The sequence below is a fragment of the Callospermophilus lateralis genome, chromosome 3 (assembly GCF_048772815.1).
Source record: "Callospermophilus lateralis isolate mCalLat2 chromosome 3, mCalLat2.hap1, whole genome shotgun sequence".
In the NCBI taxonomy this organism is placed as follows: Eukaryota; Metazoa; Chordata; class Mammalia; order Rodentia; family Sciuridae; genus Callospermophilus; species Callospermophilus lateralis.
In genome coordinates this window covers 48,365,166-48,378,526 of record NC_135307.1, presented here as the reverse complement: position 1 = coordinate 48,378,526, position 13,361 = coordinate 48,365,166, and the positions used below count along the sequence as shown (strand labels likewise).

The following is a 13,361-nucleotide window of genomic DNA, read 5'->3' as shown; positions in this document are numbered from 1 at the left end:
CTCAAGTTCTGGTGTATAAATAATTTTAAAATTTTAAAAAATTAAAAAATCATTTAGTAATCTTCCCCATTATGGATGAAGAAACTATAATAAGAAAGACAAATCAATATCTCCCAAAGTGAAAAAACAGGGTCAAACTTAGAACTCTTGACAAGTTCAGTACTCTTAGGACTGTCATATACTGGCCAACATACAATATTCATCTGAAGTGGTCAGTATACTTTTTCTGTAAAACAATATTTTGGGCTTTGTGGGCTTATATCATCTCTGTTGCAATTATTTCACTGTAGCAAAAAAATCATAAAAAATACACAAGTATATGGGCATGATTATGTTGCAATACCATTTTATTTACAGAAAAGGCAGCAGGCCATAGGCCATAGATTGTCAACACTTTAAAGACCTGACTTAGATGTTAGGGGAAAAAAAAAGTGGCTCTTAATACAACAACACAGTAAATATGAAAATAAAGAAGGCTTTCCATGCTCAAGTCTCCCAGAAAAGTATTAAGGTCCATGAGAAAATAAATCTGTTGACACTTAAGATATTTATTAAATGATAACATTTACTAAATTACTATTATTTTGAAAGGCCTTTTATTTACTAATCATTTGTCTGAAACTCAAATGACCAATACTGAAAATAATAACACTAAAGGAAATATCCTAAAGGAAAAGATAAAGATTAGACTGGAAATGAGTCACTATCTAAAGATCACTCTTTTTTTCCTTCTATATTCTTATAAGTGTATTACAGTTGTAATGATGGGATTTATTGACACATATTGGTACATACACAAAGTATAATAATTTGGCCAATACCATGCATTCCCCTTTCCATTCCAGGGTAGCTTTTCTTTTTAGATCTCCCTTCGATTTTCCTGATGTATGCCCCCATTTTCCTTTTTCTTCTTTGACTTCTACATATGAGAGAGAACATAAAACCCTTGACTTCCTGAGTTTGATTTATTTTACTTAACATAATGTTCTCAAGTTCCTGCAAATGACATAATTTCATTCTCCTCTATGGCCAAATAAAATTGCATATATATATATATGTAAAGGTGGGTTGCCAAAACAAAATCTATCAAATTAAATTCAAGTGACAAAGTCGTGAAGAAACTAGAAATGTTTTACATATATATATATCACATTTTCTTTATCCATTCATCCACTGACAGGTATCTAGGCTGGTCCCACAGTTTGGCAATTGTGAATTGTACTGCTATAAATATGGGTATGCATGTATTGTTATAGTATGTTGACTTTTAATTCTTTAGGATAAATAATGAGGAATGGTATGGCTGGGTCATATGGTGATTCCATTCTTAGTCTTTTGAGGAAGTATACTGATTTCTATAGGGGTTGTACTAATTCAAAATCCTACCAACAGTGTAAAAGTGTTCCTTTTTCTCTGCACTGTTTCCAGCATTTATTATTGCTGTATTCTTGCTGGCTGCCATTCTAACTGGAGTGAGATAAAAACCTCAGTGTAGTTTTGATTTACAATTCCCTAATTAACACCTAGAAAAAAACTGTAAAACTTACTTAGATTAAGAACACCTTTCACACAGAATCAAGGAAATTACAAGCACTTTCTGTTCCATACTCAAGTGTAAAACATTTCTAGTTTCTTCATGACTTTGTCACTTGAATTTAATTTGATAGATTTTGTTTTGGCAACCCACCTTTACAAAGTGTTCCAGAACAATCACCTTGGTTTTCATAGGAAGAAAGTTTCTTAATAATGACATTTCCATTAGTTTATTTTGATTTAATTAAATTATATGATTATGACCACAGACACAACTAGTATAAATAGGTTTGGCAACCAACACAACCAATGCTTGATAAATATACATAAATCAACGGAACTGTTAGAAACAGAGTATCTATCTATAAAAGATGAATCTACTAGCCTGAGTATTAAGCATATCATGAGCATCAGGCAGTGCGTTTATGCCAAAAAGAATATAGAACTTCAGGTATTTTGGAAAATTGTTGAGTGGAAGCCATCTAATATAACTTCAATTATATACTGAAAACTGTCTATATTTTTTGATCAATAAAGCATTGACTGAAACTGTAAGAACAGATGAATGGAAATGCATAAATCCTACCAAATAATCAATGGTACACATTCCTCAAAGAATGAATATGTATATGTAAGGGATAAAATTATATTTTACCAGGATGAAGTTGTGGCTCAGTGGTAGAGCATGTGTGAGGCGCTGGGTTTGATTCTTAGCACTGCACATAAATAAATGAATAAAATAAAGATCCATCAACATCTTTTACAAAACTTTTTAAAAAGCATTTTTAAAATTATATTTTACCTACAGTCATATAAAAATTTTTAAACTGTATTAATATATTGGTTTAAGTTTAATCTTAGTATTATCACAGATACATGACTTTGTTATCCAGCTATACTGTTAGGACATAGCCCCATCTACTGGAGAGACAGACATATTTCAAGAGCTTATGTTTTATTCTTTTTTACTAATTTTGCAGTAACCTTAACAAAACTGACTTTTAGAAAATCTAGTTTCTACATTCTTAACATGCAATTATATACATTTTTCCTAATCAACATTCTGTCTCAGATTTTCATTTGTGAAGTGGTATTTCTGAATAACAGGGATTTCCTGAACATCTAACAAATTTTTCCATAAGAAAACAAATAGTAGCACTGATCTTGCAAAAGAAAAAAAATTAGTATTTACACTATGAATTCTAAAGTAGAGGATAAAATACACAAAAATTACTCCACAAAGATACAGATATGGAGTAATAGCCTATAAACAAATACCAATGTAAACTCTCAAAGTTCCACTAATACCATGGTCATAACAACAGACAGATAAGAGGACAGACAAAAACAAAAGCAGGGTTTCTGAATTCTTTGTTGACTTTTCCACAATAATGAGTAACAGTAAAAAGTTCTGAATTTTTAAGAATTTGATGAAAAAACAATAACATAGCAGATTTAAAGATTAAAAAGTTCTCCTTTAATGACTACTTTAAATACATATTTATTTATATTGACAAAAATTGCATATATTTATCCTGTTTTGAAATATACATATGCATTGTGGTATGGCTAAATAGAGCTAACTAACATATCATTAACTTATTTTTCACTGTTTCCTGATAAAAACACTCAATAAATCTAGTCTCTCATCAATTTTCAAGTATATAATACATTGTTATTAACTGTAAATACCAGGTTATGCAATAGAGCTCCTGAACCTAATGCTCCTTACTGAAATTATGTATCCTTTGACCAAACTCTTCACCTCTAGTAACCACCATCAACCTCTACTTCTGTGTTCTGCTTCTTTAGATTCTACTTATATGTGAGCTGTTTTTGTTACATATATTTTTAAACAATATCAAAATATATTAATCACTAATGTAACTGAATTTCAAACTCTATTATTTTTAATCATAATACAAAGTATATAAATTTAACTCAAAAAAAGCCCAACTAAAATCAATCAGCATTGGGGCTGGGGCTGTGACTCAGTGGTAGAGCACTTGCCTAGTATGCATGAGGCACTGGGTTCGATCCCTGGCACCACATACAATAAACAAATAAAATAAAGATATTGTGTCCATCTTCAACTACAAAAATATTAGAAATAAATAAATAAATCATTAAAGGTATAGAATCAGTACAACCAGTAACAGACTTTTTTTCTCCTAGGGCTTTTATTTCCACATCTCTGCATAATCTCAATATAGAATTTAAGTATTTTCCTCTTGGTGTTATTAATTCCATGTCCTTAATATTAATTAGTTTACTACTCTGTGAAGTTAGTTCATATAAATAATAAGCTTCTGACATTAGTTTTTAATACCATTTATTTTAACATACATCTAGTGTCCACTGAGTATTATACCTAGCGGAAGAGTATGTTTGAATGAACTACTCAGTGTAAAGATTTTCAAGAAATTGTTGATTTATTTTGGGAACTTAAACATTTCCAACCTTCTAAATTTTCTTCAATGGTCAGGTAGGGTTTCTTTTATTTTTGTTTTGTTTTTTTGTTGTTGTTATTGTTTTGTTTTGTTTTGTTTTTGGTACCAGAGATTGAATTCAGAGACACTTGACCATTGAACCACATTCACAACCTATTTTGAATTTTATTTAGAGATGGGTTTCACTGAGTTGCTTAGTGCCTTGCTTTTGCTGAGGCTGGCTTTGAACTTGCAATCCTCCTGTCACAAACCTCCTGAGCCTCTAGATTACAGGCTTATGCCACCATGCCCGGTTCAGGGTGCTTATTTTATAAAACGAAACTGTTTTTAACTAAAAAAAATAACTAATTTTGGGTGCTAGGGACTGAACCTAGGGCTCCACGCCTGCTAGGTAAGCATTCTTCTACTGAGCTACAATCCTCAGTCACTCAAATATTTTTTCATACTTCTTTTAATATCTCATCTACTGTGTCTCCCAAGCGTTCATGTGTTGGAGGCTTGGTCTTCAGTATGGCAGGGTTATGATATGGAACCTTTAAGAGGGGAACGTAATTATGTCACTGGGGCTAATTACACACTAAAACGTTTAAAGCAATATACTTGCTTGTAAAAAAACTGATTTTTTACAATTATTATTTCAGATCCTCACCTGGAAACTGAATTTTTACAATTATTATTTCAGATCCTCACATGGACTTGAGAGAAGGTAAAGGGAGTAACAATGGTTGGAAGAAAAAGAATACACTGCTAGAACAAGAATCTCATTCAAAGGCAACTTTTAAAATCAGCTTTTGCATTGCTGTGACTGAAATATTTAAATCAAAATATCTTTCACAAAATTAGGTAAATATCAGAATACAACACCAACAATTTTAAGACCTATATGATGTATAGCGTCTAAACAAAAAGAAGCACTGGGAAACAAAAGCAAAATGGTATCTGAGACTCATGTGAATCTCTAAAATGAACAAGTATGCTCTTAGTAGGCAAGGATTCTCCATACAGAAGGGATAGGCAACCTAAGTCTTATAATCTCTTGGACAAAAGTTCATTATGCACTGTGCAGATACTGGAAATTGAATCCAAAACCAACAGAAAAGCAATAGCAGTGAAGGAAAAACAAAGTCCAAATAAATGATAAAAGATGGGGAGGGTGATGATAGGGAAGGAGATACAGACAGGAGATCTCAGAAAGAGAACAGCCATTAAAAAAAAAAAAAAAAAAAAAAAAAAGCTGCTCAAAAACAACAGAAAACACTTTTCCAAATAATTTTTTATTTTTACATATTTTGACAACTCATTTGGAGAATGTAAAAGGGCTTAAAAACCATATTTATAAACTGGTTATATTCTAACTATAACCACCACAAATCAGAGCTGATCCAATATCAAATGATGTTGATTTCATAATTTTATAGAAATCACTGATGAAAGAAAAACAAACCAAACAAACTTAGAGATACAAATTTTAGGCAGTGTCTAAATCATCATATTTTCTAGAAAATAGTTCAGAATATACTATAATAAAATCAGAAAGAAAAAAATCTCCCCTTACAAATTCAGTACCAAAATATAAAATGCTTTTAAAATTTTAGTGTGTTCCCTTGGCATTTTTGTTTTATGTATTTATACATGAATAATCAATTTCTAAAAATATTTTATTTTTTCACCAGAATATTATGTAATAAGCATTTTTGTTCATACCACCACTTAATTTGTTAATATTCCATTAGGTGGAACTATCATAGTTTTCTATTACAAGTTTTCTGTTACAAGAACTAAAATGAACATCTTTGTGGCAGCTTTTAAAAATTCCACTAACATTAAATGCAGTATGTTAAAAAATAGTCTAAATTTGTATCTACTAATAGGTAGTACATTTATATGTAGACCATGAGCTTCCAGAACCAACCAGTTAGTAATCAATGTGATGAAATATTTTTAAATGAGAGTATAATTTTAAATGGTTAACAAATAAAACATTTAAAGATGTGTATGTAGATTTTAATTTAGAATAAGATCAAAATTAATAGCCTACATGAAATAAAGACAATAGGAATTAAGACTTTAAAATTCTAAACCCACAGTTTCTTTCTGATAAAGAATCACAAAGAAACTGACAGCACATTACTGTGTATGAACTTCCTAAGCTGTAGTTCACTTCCTCAAGTGAATCAGAATAATCTTGCCCACTGTGCCAGCTCATGCCACTGAATAAAATGTTCTACTTTAGGATATCGTAAGTTATAACACACAGTATGGGTAGCTCCCATGCTGGCAATAAGCTGTTTGACATAAATTTAGGAAGTGGCTTCAATTTACATTAAACTTAAAAGATAATAAGAGTATTAAAATACTAATTAGCTTCAAGAAATGTTGCTTAAAGAGGTCTGTCATACTTCAGAAAATAATTCATTAAAAGAATTAATTCAAATGTTTAAATTTTGTTTAGTTTATAAGCATATGGTTGAGACAATGCAAAATAGCATATTAGCACTAAAATGCAAATAGTATCTGTAAGAAATAATCATTCAAATTCTATTCAAGAAAGTAATAAAGCAAATGTTTTTCTAGTTATTTTAATATATTATTGTACCTTATATCTTAATATTAAAGAATCTTAGATCACTTGATAATATTTTCTAAATTCAAATGTTACTTATAATAACTAGCAGCTACTCTGGATGCTGAGGCAGGAAGATTACAAGTTCAAGGCCATCCTAGGTAATTTATACCCTGTCTCAAAAAAAAAAAAAAAAAAAAAAGTCAAAAGGCAGGGGGTGTAGCTCAGGGTGTAGCTCAGGATTGAACCCCTCAGTTCAAACCCTAATACCATAAAAAAGAAAAAGAAAAAAAAAAAAGGAAATAATAGAAAGTACACAAAATGAAAATATCTCACATAATTCCCTTTCCCAACTATATATTACTTAAGATAATAGAACACAGTGAACAAAAGCTTGCCAATACTAATCAAAACAGAAGCAACTTTATTAATATCAGAATAAGACAATATCATCAAAACTAAAAAAAGTGCACTAAAGGGTTTAATTCACTAACCAGACAAAAGCAATCATAAATAAGTTAGCACTTAACAATGTAGCATAAAATACTTGAAGTAAAAACTGATGAGAGGAGATAGATTTAGGTAAATCTTTAACCATAGTTAGAAACTTTACCACTGCACTCTCAATAAGCAGGAGAGTAAATAATCAGAAAAGCAGTCAAGCTATAGAAGTCTTAATGCTATCAATGACAAAGACCAAATTTTAATTTGGCTACTCTGAATCCTCCACTCAACCAACCCTTAACCCTGGGTTTGATGTTTGTATCTGTACTGTCCAGTTTTAAGAAGAATCCTAAGTCAGTTTAGAGAGAATCTCTCATCCTGGATATCTGATCACCTAGGATGCCTTCAGCAAGAATCCTGTCTAGTTTATTTAACTAGAATTCCCCTCTTCCCTTGATAATATTCCTATCCACTTGCTCCTTAGTCATAAATTCCCACTTGTTCTTATTCTCTTTTTAATGGAGCCTGATACCATACTTAAGTTTCTTTTTTCCTATTGTAATAGTTCTTTAATAAAATTTGTTCTTACCACGTATAACTATTGTCCTGTTGACTTTCTTTTAACAACAACCAACCTGACTTAATTGATATTCATAGACAACTCCACACAACAATAGCAAAATATAGATTTTTTCAAGTGTACATAGCACATTTACCAAAATAGACCTTATTCTGATTCATCAAACAGGCCTTAGTATATTTGTAAGAATTGAAATCATAAAAAGCATATTTTCTTACCATAACAGAAATTAGTAACAAAGAGATATATGGAAAATCTCCACACAATTCTAGATAACCTAACTTCAAAAAAAAGTTAAAAGAAAAATTCTTAAAATATTGTGAAGTGAATAACACAACAGAAGATTTTAGAACTAGTTTTTAGTCAAAGTTATTTTGGTTGAGGTGGCATAAGTTGGGATGATGTTTTTCTGCAATTTATAAACACTTATCATTTTATAGTAACTATGCCATTGAGAGAAAATAACAATACCCACCAAATGTCAATTGAGGCTTTAAATGTGCAAAGTCTTTCATTTCATAATTCTTCTACAAATCTGTGCTCTATAAAAGATGCAAGCACATATTGACAACAATATAAATGTCAATGTTCTTTATAATATTAAAAAATTAGAAACAAGTATCTAAATTAGCACAAGATATCTACTAGTACATATGCAAAGAAATACATCTGAAAGGTTGCATACCAGGATCTATAGTTTCTGTAACCATTAAAATAATATGAGAACATATGTAATTTCCAAAATAACAAAGGGTAAAATATGTAATAAAAAATGTAATAATAATATAGATTAAACAACCCAATTACCAAATGGTTTAAAACAAAGATGTTCTACTGGATTTTTAAAAATTCGATTCTCTGCACTGTTACACAACATTTGGTGAGTTATGATTACACATTATGTTAACATTAGAAGTAGGATGATGGTATACAGGAACTCTATAGAGAAGTTCACTCACTTATCATGGGGTTATACCCTTTTAATATAAAAGCTGAAAATATTGTATGTCAAAAATGCACTTAATACACCTAACCTACCAAACATCATAACTTAGTAACATGGTAGAGTACCAGTTGTTTGTCCTCATAATGGTGTGACTTGGAGATACAGCTGTCACTGCCAACATCACCAGAGAATATATTACCTCTGGGAAAAGATCAAAATTCTAAATTTGAAGTACTATTTCCACTGAATTCGTATCACTTTCATTACCTCATAAAATCAAAAATTTAAGTTGAACCATCATAATACAAAGTATGTATTATTTTTGCAACTTTTCAGTAAATCTAAAATTATTTCAAGATAAAGTTTTTTGAAAACTAAAACTAGCCTTTAAAACAAAAAACACCACTAGAGAAAGAGGGTCTCTCAAAATTTAGAAAAAATAATTTTTGGTTTATAAGAAAATAAATCAATCATAAAGTTGCATGCTTGAATAACATGATCTCAAAATAAATAAATCAAGGAAGAATAACAGATCAGAAAAACCCACAATACTGTTAACAGCACCCTAAGAGTGCATTAAAGCAATTATTCTGTGGCAGTTTATTGAGGTAGGAAGGCTGTGGGGGGAGGAGGGGGTTGGGGGAGGGGAAGGGATGGAGGATAAATAAAGCAATTCAGTCTGGGGTTGTGGCTCAGTGGTAGGGTGCTTGCCTCACATGTCTGAGGCACTGGGTTCAATTCTCAGCACTGCATATAAGTAAATGAATAAAATAAAGGTCCATCAACAACTGGAAAAAAAATTTTTTTTAAAAAAAAGCAATTAAGGAGAGCTAGCAACCTGGTGATTACCAGGTACATAAATTTCTAGAATAGAAAGAGAATTAATAAAAGGAATAGCTTACAGTAGTGCTAGTCCTATGGTAACTCAGTGGGGGAGGGGAAACTCACTTCCAAGGAGACAAAAGAAATTCTCCCATCAAAATTAAGAAAAAGAGGAGTTACTGTCCAACAAGTTTACAATATAACAGAAAATATAAGCTCAGGCAGGAAGCTGGGCAAGTATGGGAGGAAAGTCCTGGCATTCTCTAGCAAGATACTGGAAATGGGAAAGTGGCAATGGCATTAAAAAAAGACTATTTCCTAAGTGGAAATCCCTACAGTACATCTTTGATTTTTATACTTGGTGCTTCATAATCTTTTATTCTTTGTCTTGTTCTCAATATACTTGATTTTTGAATACTTAAGACAAAAGAGCGAATTAGGGCTTACTTATCACTATTGGATGCCCGTTCAATGAATAATTTTGGGCACAGGAGTAAGATTGTAACACAGACTTGGGAGAAGTTGCAGGAGGCAACAGAAATGCAACTGCCAGTCTATGAATCTGCAAAGTGAAAGAGAATAAAGGATGTTTTCGTTCGAAACTGGTGGTGTGAAATCTGAGATTAGGAGTATGGCTGATGGGGGTAGAATTGGGACAGATCATAGTCAGGTGGAAAGTGGTGATCCTGAGACAGCCTACCACAGATCTATACTACTTAGCCCACACCCAGATGTATCTGGAGTATAGACAGACATGCCCCACACATATCCCCCCAGCACATGAATTGAGGATCTCAGAAAGCGGGTGTGATACAGTCTGTGGAATAGGGCCTAATAGCCCTGCCAGACTTATACCCAAAACTCCAGTCACAATAACATTTGTTATTGTGGGTAAAATGTGCTCAGTCTTAGAACACTCCCCTGCTAGATGCTGCCAGATAAGGAAGAGACAGAATCCAGCATAGCATTTCCCTACCAACTTCAGCTGCCACTGTCTGAGGACACTAGCCAGGGCCTGAAGATCCACTATGGAGATGCCTGCAGGTTTGGTTATACCTGAAGTATTCCTGCTGGGTGTGCTAGTAGCCACTTGTCTTGCTGCAGAAGAGGCAGAGGGCTGAGTTCACCCTAGTTCTGTGAATCCTGAAGCTTACAGAACCTAGGGAGAGAGTGTGAGGGCATCTTGCTCTCAGTTCTCCCAAACAGCATGTTTGGCACTCACCAGGTTCCTGGAGCCCACTCAGTCCAGCACTCTCTGGGTCCCAGTACCAGCCCAGTCCCCCGACTCCCTCCCCAATCCGGCATCCACTGACCTCTGGTCTCAGGGTCCTGTACCAATCAGGAATCAGTCTGGCACCCAACATGGCCCTCCAGCTCCCCAATCCCCAGTCTCCCAACGTATCACTGGCCACAAACCTGGCCCAGAGCTCACAGCTACTTGGCTGACCCACAGCTCTCAGCACCTGGTTCTTATTTGCCTGATGCAGAACAGCTCTCTGCAACAGGTGCACAGCTCCCAGCACTCAGCCCTCAGGCCACTATCTCCAAAAGAGTCACCTCATAGGCAAAGGCATCCAAAGACTAAAGGTAAAAGGAAGGGAAAAAACATATTACTCACATGGACTATATAAACAAGCAGGGATTTCCATTCTTATATCATATAAAGTGGACTTCAAGTCAAAGTTACTCAGAACATACAAAGAAGGACATTTTATACTGCTTAAGGGGATTATATATCAATTGCCGCAGTCTCTGGCTGGGCACAAATCACGAGTCTCCACACAGCTTGTAGATTCAAACAGCAATTCTTTATTCCCGAACTCACACCGGCCGTCTACAAACACGCTCTGGGGGAATCCACGTTCTCTGCCCAAATCCACTCCGCATGGGCTTCTGTCTCCCAAAATATACTGTCTGACCCTAAGCACTCAAGAGGAACTCAGCAGCAGGATACGCCCTATTCTAAAGGGGGAACACCCTAATCTCCTATTATGCTAAACCGCCCTATTCTAAAGGGGGAACAGCCTAAACACGGATCCTGCCCTGGTCCTTGAGCAAGGTCACCTTTCAGAAGTCCTTCCACTAGACAGCATGGGAGTAAGCTGGCAAGGAATTTGTCATACCTACTTGGCTGATGGCTCCCAGCAATCAATAAGACATAACAATCATAAATATTTATGCTCCAAACAATGGAGTATCCACATACATCAAACACTTCTCAATTTCAAGAATCAAATAGACCAAAACACAGTAATACTGGGTGACTCTAACACACCTCCCTCACTACTGCATAGATCTTCCAAACAAAAACTAAACAAAGAAACTACAGAACTAAATAATACAATCAATAAATTGGACTTGACACATATGTCACACACACTATGTCACACACACTATACACACACACACACTTTCTTCTCAGCAGCACATGGATTCTTCTCCAAGCAACTCTTATGCCACCAAGCAACTCTTAGCAAATACAAAAAAACCAGAGATGCTACCCTGCATTCTAACCAATCATAATGGAATGAAATTAGAAATCAACAATAAAATGAAAAAAATAGAAACTACTCCAATACTTGGAGACTAAATAATATGCTATTTAATGATGAATGGATAGCAGAAGAAATCAGCGTTGAAAATGTTTTACTTGTATTTGTTTTAAATACTTAGAAGTAAATTAAAACACCCATACAACATATCAAAATCTCTGGGATCGTATGAAGGTAATGCTAAGAGGAAAGTTCATTGCATTGAACTCACTCATTAAAAGAATAGACCTAATTTACATCTCAAAGCCCCAGAAAAAGAACAAATCAACAGCAAAAAGCAATAGAAGACAAGAAATAATTAAAATCAGGGCTAAAATCAAGGAAATTGAAACAAAAGAAACAATTCAAAAAATTGAGAAAACAAAAAGTTTGTTCTTTTAAAAAATAAATAAAATTGATAAAACCTTAGCCATGCTAGGGAAAAGAAAGAGAAAACTCAAATTACTAAAATTCAGGATGAAAAATCAAATACCACAGCAAACTCTACTGAAATACAGAAGACAATTAGAAACTATTTTGAAAAATTATACTCCAATAAAATTGAAGACATGGAGAAATTTCTAGAGATATATGACCTACCCAAACTGAATCAGGAATACATGCGTAATTTAAACAGATCAATTTCAAGCAATGAAATAGAAGATGCCATCAAAAAAAAAAGCCTACCAACCAAAAAAAGCTAGGACCAGATGGATTCTCAGCCAAGTTCTACAAGACCTTCAAAGAAGAAATAACACCATTTATTCCTCAAATTATTCCATAAAATAGAAAAGGAAGAAACCCTTTCAAACTAGTATCACCCTGATACCAAAACATCAAGGAAAGAAAACTGCAGACCAATATCCCTGATGAACATAGATGCAAAATTTTTCAATAAAATTCTTTCAAATCACACACAAAAACATATTAAAAAGATAGTGCACCATGATCAAGTGAGATTCATTCTAGGATGCAAGGTTGATTCAACAGATGGAAATCAATAAACGTTAATTCATCACATCAACAGACTTAAAGACAGGAATCATATGATTGTCTTAATAGATGTAGAAAATGCACTTGACAAAATACAGCACCCCTTCATGTTTAAAACGTTAGAAAAACTAGAGACAGTAGGAACATACCTCAACACTGTAAAAGCTATCTATGTTATACCAAAGGTCAACATCATTCAAAATGGAGAAAATTTGACAGCATTCCCTCTAAAAACTAGAATAAGACAATGATGCCCTCTATCACCACTTCTATTCAGCATGGTCCTGGAATATCTAGCCAGAGCAATTAGACAGATGAAAGAAATTAAAAGGGTATGAATAGGAAAAGAAGAACTCAAACTATCACTATTTGCTGAGTGCTAAGAGCCACAGCCAATTAATATGATGCATGGCATTTTTGATTGAAAGGTGATGCCAGCTAGCCATTGAGATGATATGATTATGTTAAAAATTACATTCATATGGATACCGGACTCCTG

The 13,361-nt window shown here is 33.5% G+C and overlaps 1 protein-coding gene across 8 annotated transcripts in view; it reads right to left on the bottom strand.

Annotated features, from left to right (window-relative positions):
- Positions 1 to 13,361, bottom strand: part of Mipol1 (mirror-image polydactyly 1) — a 343,144-nt gene that overhangs the window by 310,349 nt on the left and 19,434 nt on the right. Inside the window, exon 1 of one of the 8 annotated variants that reach the window (XM_076850219.2) lies at positions 8,046 to 8,116. The exons of 6 other annotated variants lie outside the window; for them this stretch is intronic. The gene's annotated coding sequence lies outside the window, so the exon portion shown is untranslated. Of the gene's footprint in view, positions 1 to 8,045; positions 8,117 to 13,361 lie in introns of those variants that run through there. One more of the 8 variants, XM_076850221.2, reaches the window with a different exon arrangement.